The 8,182-nt window shown below is 43.2% G+C and overlaps 1 pseudogene; it reads left to right on the forward strand.

Moving 5' to 3' along the window:
* Positions 1-6,631, forward strand: part of LOC126474766 (tRNA-dihydrouridine(20a/20b) synthase [NAD(P)+]-like) — a 40,491-nt pseudogene extending 33,860 nt beyond the window's left edge.
* Positions 6,632-8,182: the final 1,551 nt, after the last annotated feature.

Genomic DNA, 8,182 nt, shown 5'->3' on the forward strand with positions numbered 1-8,182 from the left:
AGTTTGCATCCTCTTTTTGTTTGAACTGTTTGTTGTCCACATTTCTCATGCAAGGCTACACTCCAGACAAATACCGTCAGAAAAGACTTCTAACACTTGAATTTGTATTAGTCACTAGCTACAGTGCCTGGCATTCACCGGGATGCCTAATATCTGCCACACAGAGTGATTGGCCCTGTGCCTTGTTGCCTTAAACTCGTGTTAGTTTTTGTAATGGACTATGAATTTTAATAACGAAAATAATTTTGAAACACGGTCTGAAGTATCCTGAATGGGGCAGATCATGCGCAACAACGGCAACAAATAACTGAATAAAAGATGACAATCATCATTCTGTTCAATTCAGGAACTTTCAGTCGTCCCACGACCTAGTGAGGTCTGATCTCCAAGATGGGTCTCACCACTGTAATTTATTCTGGCTATAAAAATTACAGTCGCTTCATTACGATATATTCCGTTTGTTCCGCATTTAGTTGTTGATTAATTGTCTTGATTGTTTCGTCTGAATGTTGCCCTCTTGTTTCCAAACTGATTAAAATGTAGTAAAGTTATTGTAACATGTGAACGGGGATTAAATTGCTCATTTGCAACCTACTTGGTGAATCGTTATCGCTTCTCATGAACAAGTAAAATATTATAGTAGGTTCAGTCAAGTAGTATATCCTGGAGGACAATATTTTCGTCCTTTTCTGTTACCATTACTTAAAAATTAACATAAATATTTAGCCTATATATCCATATATCTGCATATATACCAGTACTATAAGAGAGCTCGTGTTGTAACTTTGTTCAAACACAATAGGACTTCGTGCAGTGGTAGGATACTGCAGTGCGACAACATTTTCATCTTTGTCTTGTGACGCCTCTTTCATTCTTTCTTTCGCTTACGCCATAGTCCTGCAGCGATCGCAGGGTCGGCGTGGTTACAACGGATTTGGCAATGTTAGTCTTAGGGATGGCCGGATGCCCTTCCTACCGCCACCCCGAACCCTCCAGGACAGAATCAGTGTACCCCAACTGTCTGTGTCTAGTGTAAATCGGGAAATAGTGCGGACGTGTTTCAAATGACTGCAACGCGTGTAAGTGAGGCGGAACGTAGGGACCAGCCCGGTATTCACCTAGCGGGATGTGGAAAACCGTCTAAAAACCACATACAGGCTGGCCGGCACACCGGCCCTCGTCGTTAATCCGCCGGTGGATTCGACCTGGGGCCGGCGCGCATACCGGAGTCCAGGAAGCAGCGCATTAGCGCTCTCAGCTACCCCGACGGGTGTCTTGTGCTGCCTCTAATAGTGGTAAAAGCAATTACTGTAACATACACTTATCAAAGAATATTTATCACAAGTAGTGTATTGAAACTTTAGATTTCTCGATGACATATAAAGATTCCATGAACTGCTATATAAAGGAGAGGCGCCATGTTATCTTCGTCTTATTGCTTGACTCTTTGATCTTGTTGCTTAGTTCTTGTCTTCCGCTCGTGGATCTGTATGCCACTCGATGTATAGAGGCTTGCTGCCTCTTCGTGTAAGTTAAATTACCGACAAATAATAATTATCGGAGTTGAATTTTAAAAAATTATACTTGCTGTGAAACGGAAACCTTTTCCATTCCGCCGGCAAGGGTGGCCGAGCGGTTCTAGGCGCTACAGTCTGGAACCGCGTGACCGCTACGGTCGCAGGTTCGAATTCTGCCTCGGGCATGGGTGTGTGTGATGTCCTTAGGTTAGTTAGGTTTAAGTAGTTCTAAGTTCTAGGGGACTGATGACCTCAGGGGTTAAGTCCCATAGTGCTCAGAGACATTTGAACGATTTTTTTCCCACACCTTGCCATTTACGTAAATGTGGGCAATGCTTTGTACGGGTGGAAGCTAGTATGGTATTTTAATTTAATTTCCGAAAATGGTTTAAAGTTAGTTTTTTTTTATTTCTCGCGCTCTACATTCTGAACAACCTGCATTTGAAAGTTATTTACGAAGTCTGATTTTCAGTTAACAGAGCACTGCTATCTTTGGTTCTTGAAAATTTATCTTTACGTAAAGCGACACTAGCAGAAGCTTGCATTAACTTTGCCTTGAGTCTGACGAAGTAATATTTCAGAATTAAAAGAGTTTTCAATTTATTTCGTGTCAGAAATAAAATACTTAATATCCATAACGCAGACAAATTTTCGTAGCAATAAAATATATCTATGATCTCAGAATAATAATTCCTAACATCAGAATGTACTAGAAGTGAAATACCCATTACTAAATGTAGCAAGAGAGGTTCATTATAATAGAACGTATTTATTCCTGCCTGGCCACTATTTCTTTAGGGAGAGACTTTCTCAAGTTCCCGTGATAAATTCATGTAGAGTCTACTTTCGTCTGTTACCTTTAATAAAAAAATCAGCATAAATGTTTAGCCTATACGGGGTGAGTCACTAACTATTGCCACCTAGAGTTACTTCGAAAGTATGATAGTAGCTGAAAAGTTCGTGGGACAAATGTTGCGTGGGACAACGGGGGCCATAATATGACGTTGGTTTTTTGTTGCTAGGTGGGGTCGCTTCAGAGATATGAAGGTCAATTTGGTTTTTTTAAAATGGGGTGCTATAGTTTGGTACTTATTTTCTGATAGCGGCTATTGAGACGAATCCAATGATGTGTAACAGTAAGGTCTTTGAAGGTCAACGAAGATCACAAAGGTGGCATGAACGTCCATTTACATGAGGTGTTCGAAGTGATGACCATTAGTGTCAATGCAGTGCTGCAGTCTTCTTATCATGGATTGAGTGGTATTCTTTATCACTTCAGCACTTATCGAAGCACATGCTCTGACAATTCTCTCCTGTACATCGTGCAAATAGTAAATATTCGCAGAATACGGCGTATCCATCTGACGAGTCATTGATATATAAACACAATTCAGCGGTTTCGGAATACAAAACTAACAGGAACGGTAAGACTAGTAACAACGAATCAAGCGAATGTGAATGATGTTTTCCTTCAAAGAACAAGTCGATATGCTTCTCATTTATGGAGAATGCGAACGAAATTCAGTGAGAGCTAGAAACATACGCTGCAAGATATCCTCAACGTACTCACCCTACACGTCGTACATTTAAATATGTGTATGATATATTGAGAACAACTGGGTCTTTAACGCATCGGAAACACATCTGGCAAAGGAAAGTTACTAACGAGGAAACGGATATTGGTACTCTTGTCAGTGTCGTTCGGGGTCCTTGTGTTAGTTCGCGTCAAATCGCAAGGGAATCTGGAATGACCCAGAGCAGTGTTGTTCGTGTTCAGAATCGCCATAAATATCATACCTTACCATATCAGTCTCTACCAAGAATAAACTGGTACGGATTGTATGCGTCGCATTGAATTCTGCCGATGGGTTCAACTTCAGATTCAGAGGGATGACACATTTATTAATTGAATTTTATTTACTGACGAGGCTACATTCACGAACCATGGAAATATTAATTTGCATAACATGCATTATTGGGCACCTGAAAATCCTTGTTGGCTGCGGCAAGTAGCACACCAAAAGCCGTGGTCGGTGAATGTATGGTGCGGGATTCTGGAGGACAGAATTATAGGGCCCTATTTCATGAGAGGAAATCTTAATGGTAGGAAGTACACCACATTCCTACAAGAAATATTAGGTCTGTTATTGGAAGAAATACATGTTAACAGAATCTTCCGTAGGATTGTAGAACGAAAGAAAACGGGTGCTTTTCATTTATTTGAACAGAAAGTGGTACCAACACGGTGGGTGTCCGGCACATTTTTCGCTGTTGGCTAGAAATGAGTTGCAGAGACCATTCCCAAATCGTTGGATTGGACGTGGAGATGTGTCGTGGCCGGTTCGTTCGCCAGACTTGACGCCTCTGGATTTTTTCTTGTGGGTATTCGTAAAAGACATTGTTAATAAACACGTTCCAACTACACCTGAAGATATGCGAGAGAGAATTGTCAGAGCATGTGCTTCGATAAGTGCTGAAGTGACAAGGTATACCACTCAATCCATGATGAGAAGATTGCAGCACTGCATTGACACCAATGGTCATCACTTCGAAGACCTCATGTAAATTGACGTGCATGGCACCTTTGCGATCTTCGTTGACCTTCAAAGACCTTACTGTTACACATCATTGGATTCGTCTCAATAGCCGCTATCAGAAAATAAGTACCAAACTACAGCATCCCATTTTAAAAAAAACCGAATTGACCTTCATATCTCTGAAGCGACCCCACCTAGCAACAAAAAACCAACGTCATATTATGACCCCCGTTGTCCCATGCAACATTTGTCTCACAAACTTTTCAGCTCCGATCATACTTTCAGAGTTATTCTAGGTGGCAATAGTGACTCACCCTGTATAGCCTAAACATTTATGCTGATTTTTTTGTTAAAGGTAACAGACGGAAGTAGACTCTACATGAACTTATCACGGGCACTTGAGAAAGCGTCTCCCTAAGCAAATAGTGGAAAGGCAAGAATAAATACGTTTGTAAGTAGATTGTTTAGGTTTTTATGTTGGTAACTCCACGTAGCGCTCTGTATGAAAATCACTGACCGTGCTGTGGTGTGCAGTCTGTGGCTAGTTTGCATTGTTGTCTGCCATTGTAGTGTTGGGCAGTTGGATGAGAACAGTGCGTAGCGTTGCGCAGTCGGAGATGAGCCGCCAGCAGTGGTGGATGTGGGGGGAGAGGTGGCGGAGTTTTGAGAGCGGACGATCTGGATGTGTGTCCATTAGAAAGAGAAAATTTGTAATAATGGATATCATGAACTTTATATATATATATATATATGTATATGATGACTTTTGAATATTATTAAGGTAAATACATTGTTTGTTCTCTATCAAAATCTTTCATTTGCTAACTATGCCGATCAGTAGTTAGTGTCTTCAGTAGTTAGAATCTTTTATTTAGCTGGCAGTATTGGCGCTCGCTGTATTGCAGTAGTTTGAGTAACGAACATTTTTGTGAGGTAAGTGATTCATGAAAGGTATAGGTTATTGTTAGTCAGGGCCATTCTTTTGTAGGGATTATTGAAAGTCAGATTGCGTTGCGCTAAAAATATTGTGTGTCAGTTTAGTGAATGTCTGAGTACGTTCAGTTTTGCTCAGCTGTTTGAAAATCAAATAATGTAGAAGTTTTCCAGCACTGTCATTTATAAAAATTTTCTAAGGGGATGTTTCATAAGTACGTTTTGTGGCTGCCAATGTGTGAGTCATTGCCTACTGTCTCTTTGTTGGCCCGCGTCGTTATTGGGATTAGGAGACCTAACTTCTATAAATTCACCTTGCCGAGAGGGCCCTGCCCTGTTTGAATCCCGCCAGTTCTGATGAAATTCAGGTCTGTTGTTATGTCGGTAGTTTCCATAGTTTCTTTTTTGTCGGTCATGTGGTGCAGAATTTCTCCCGGAATCGTAACTGCGTTGTGGACCGTTGCGTCTGAAGTCATTCTGTCTCCCTTGCTAATAATTATTTTTACTAAGATGGTATCTGTTCTGTCGGACATGTCTGAAAGAATAGATACCATATTAGTAAATATATAGTTCAGGCTCACCGGCCACTTAACCATCTTCTTCTTCTGTGCGAATGCACAAACAGTGCTCGAACGCTTACGAGAATCGGCAACGAGCCGCGAGTAATGAGTATAATGGGTGGGGACACTACGAATGTAGTGCGGGACAATACGTTGGGAATGTGGGTTTCGCGGGAGGCGTGCCAGAGATAAATCCCTGCATTCGCGCTATCCTCTGTGTCCTCGGTGGCTCAGATGGATGTCGGCACGGTAGCTCAGCGTGTTCAGTCAGAGGGTTTAGCTACCCTCTGTAACAAAAAAACTGAGTGAACGAATCAACGATCAACCTGAATAGGCGTCATCGGACGCCCGCCACGAACAAATTCAACGAACAATCTAGAACAAAAAAAAAAAAAAAAGAAATGGATAGAGCGTCTGCTATGTAAGCAGGAGATGTCGAGTTCGAGTCCCGGTCGGGGCACACATTTCCATCTGTCCCCGTTGATGTACGTCAACGCCTGTAAGCAGCTAAGGGTGTTGATTTCATTGTAAATAATTATTTTGGTTCCCATATTGTCTGTTTCTCTGATTGTCTCTGTCATAGTGGAGAGGTGATCTTTCCCTGTGATTATTATTACTCTGCTAGTGGTTGTCGTATGTGTGGTGTCTGTTTTGGTCACCGTTTGCGTCGTAAGAACAGCCTTGTCGTGTCCAGTTATTGTTTCTGTCGTCACGGAATTGTGACGGATGTAACCTGTAATGATTGTTTTCCTGTTTTCGCATCCCCCGACTTTCTGTGTAAATTTCTAATTCTTGTAAGAGTCCCTGAAAAGCTTCAATTCGTATTGTAAATTTCTTCAAACACAGTAATTGTTTGTACAGTGGTATGATCCTCCATTGTTCACGAAATTGTGAAATTGTAAGCGAGCCATAGCTCATTTTTGTGGCTAGTCCGTAGTTCCTTGCGCATCCCTCGCACTGAAGCTGCGGTGTATCGGTGCGCCAGAGCCTGCCGGACCAGAGAGAGACGGGCGAGACGGAGGCGTGTCCGTGCGTGCGCGCCGCGTCGCCAGGGGCAGCCAGGGCTTTCTCACGGCCATGCTAACTGAATCTCGCGGGATAATTGCGCACGCATCTGGCCGGGCCGTTCTACCTGCGGTAATTAGCGACCCAGCGCAGGTACGGCCGGCCAATGACACTGCACACCGCTGCCTGTCCGCACCCAGCCACCCCACTTCTCCACCGCTATGCAGGCATCTTCCTAAGTCTGCGGCACGGCATCAAGCAAAATGCGACGCCTCTGCCGGTACTGACAGAATAAGAGCGTATGGACTATCAGACCAATTGTGTGATTGGATTGAAGAGTTCCTAGATAACAGAACGCAGCATGTCATTCTCAATGGAGAGAAGTCATCCGAAGTAAGAGTGATTTCAGGTGTCCCGCAGGGGAGTGTCGTAGGACCGTTGCTATTCACAGTATACATAAATGACCTTGTGGATGACATTGGAAGTTCACTGACGCTTTTTGTGGATGATGCTGAAGTATATCGACAGGTTGTAACAATGGACAATTGTACTGAAATGCAGGAGGATCTGCAACGAATTGACGCATGGTGCAGGGAATGGCAATTGAATCCCAATGTAAAGAAGTGTAATGTGCTGCGAATACATAGAAAGAAAGATCCCTCCCTTATCATGTAGCTACAATATAGCAGGTCAGCAACTGGAAGCAGTTAATTCCATAAATTATCTGAGAGCAGGCATTAGGAGTTATTTAAAATGCAATGACCACATAAAATTAATCATCGGTAAAGCAGATGCCAGACTGAGATTCATTGGAAGAATCTTAAGGAAATGCAATCCGAAAACAAAGGAAGTAGGTTACAGTACACTTGTTTGCCCACTGCTTGAACATTGCTCACCAGTGTGGGATCCGTACCAGATAGAATTGATAGAAGAGATAGAGAAGATCCAATGGAGAGCAGCGCGCTTCGTTACAGGATCATTTAGTAATCGCGAAAGCGATACGGAGATGATAGATGAACTCCAGTGGAAGACTCTGCAGGAGAGACGCTCAGTAGCTCGGTACGGGCTTTTGTTGACGTTTCGAGAACATACCTTCACCGAGGAGTCAAGCAGTATATTGCTCCCCCCTACGTATATCTCGCGAAGAGACCATGAGGATAAAATCAGAGAGACTAGAGCCCACACAGAGGCATACCGACAATCTTTTTTTCCACGAACAATACGAGACTGGGCTAGAAGGGAGAACCGATTGAGGTACTCAAAGTACCCTCCGCCACACACCGTCAGGTGGCTTGCGGAGTATGGATGCAGATGTAGATGTAGGGTGCAATTAGCTAATTACAACTGCTCTCGACTGTACTTCACAATCTGCCACATCAGCCTGTAATCACTACATACATAGTCCGCCCCCGGTAGCTGAGTGGTCAGCGCGACAAACTGTCAATCCAAAGGGCCCGGGTTTGATTCCCGGCTGGGTCGGAGATTTTCTCCGCTCAGGAACTGGGTGTTGTGTTATCCTAATCATCCTCATTTCATCCCCATCGACGCGCAAGTCGCCGAAGTGGCGTCAAATCGAAAGACTTGCACCAGGCGAACGGTCTACCTGACGGGAGGCCCTCGTCACACGACA

Source organism: Schistocerca serialis, chromosome 4 (assembly GCF_023864345.2).
Source record: "Schistocerca serialis cubense isolate TAMUIC-IGC-003099 chromosome 4, iqSchSeri2.2, whole genome shotgun sequence".
In the NCBI taxonomy this organism is placed as follows: domain Eukaryota; kingdom Metazoa; phylum Arthropoda; class Insecta; order Orthoptera; family Acrididae; genus Schistocerca; species Schistocerca serialis.